We start from the raw sequence: 1,120 nt of genomic DNA, 5'->3' as shown, positions 1-1,120 counted from the left end.
CAGTGAAGAGGTAGGTGGGGACATGGAGGGAAGCAGGGAGAAGGTGTTCCAGGGTAGGGGGAGGTGGGGGGAGGGTGGGGAGGAGGCATGCTGGGGGAGGGAGCAGGGTGGGAGGGAGGTAGGACTGGTGGAGCTCTGCTCCACTGGATCCTGAGCCTCCGTGTCAGGTCCGCCACCCGACATGGAAGCTCTTGATTCTACCGTGAACCAAGGGTTGCTGTAGAATTAAGTATCCCCATTGCAGGGCTACTCACACCTTACCCTGGGGAAGGGGACAATAGTCCCTTTCTCCCGAGGTGTTGCTGGTGCTGTCCAGTTAGCGCTCAGGATTCAGCGGCCGCCATTTGCAGTGCTACTGCAGCCCCGCATTCCAGGCAGCATCGGATTGGGCTGTAAGACATCTGCATTCATTCTTAATGTTTAGTGTCCATTCATCAGTTCAGTATCCTTTGGTGATGTCCCATTCCTCTTGGTTGGCAACCTTCAGTCTCGAAAGACTATGGTATAAGCCTACAGCACCCGGTATTCCCAGGCGGTCTCCCATCCAAGTACTAACCAGGCCTGACCCTGCTTAGCTTCCAAGATCAGGCGAGATTGGGCATGTGCAGGGTAACAGTTGCCCAAATGGATTTTTAATATAACCCCAAAGTTAGGCTGCCTGAAATTGAGTTCACCAAAAAGTTCTTCTTTGTCACAATATGATCGCATTGTCTTTTTGATGGATTGATTTATCAACGATTATTGTCTGGAGACTGAAAAGCTGACACGATGAATGCCTGTCATTGACTTTTGCATTTTCCCAATTGGATGATTGCATGGTTCACTCAGCCTTGCATAAAGATTATCTTTTTACAGGGCTGATGGGCTATTGTCTGGTTTCACAGCACTCTGTGTGATGCTGGCAGGCCTCAAGACAGAGCGACCCCGCCTTGTACCCCCGCAGACACACAATGACTTTTCAGAAGAATAAAACAGAGGATTACAAGTTGTAAGGAGCTTAAATGTAAAGAGATTAAATCAAGATAGCTAATTTTAAAGAAATAATTTGCTCCAGAGAAAAAATCTTGACTGCAGCATTCAGGAAGTACAGAATAGGAACAGCATTGCACTGTGCAACATT

General features: G+C 48.4%; 1 pseudogene; it reads right to left on the bottom strand.

Moving 5' to 3' along the window:
* Window positions 1-507: 507 nt before the first annotated feature.
* Window positions 508-621, bottom strand: LOC136646531 (5S ribosomal RNA; annotated as a pseudogene).
* Between the last annotated feature and the right edge of the window lie 499 nt (window positions 622-1,120).

This window comes from Tiliqua scincoides, chromosome 3 (assembly GCF_035046505.1).
Source record: "Tiliqua scincoides isolate rTilSci1 chromosome 3, rTilSci1.hap2, whole genome shotgun sequence".
Classification (NCBI taxonomy): domain Eukaryota; kingdom Metazoa; phylum Chordata; class Lepidosauria; order Squamata; family Scincidae; genus Tiliqua; species Tiliqua scincoides.
The sequence above is the reverse complement of the archived record's forward strand: the minus strand, read 5'-3'. Positions and strand labels throughout refer to the sequence as shown.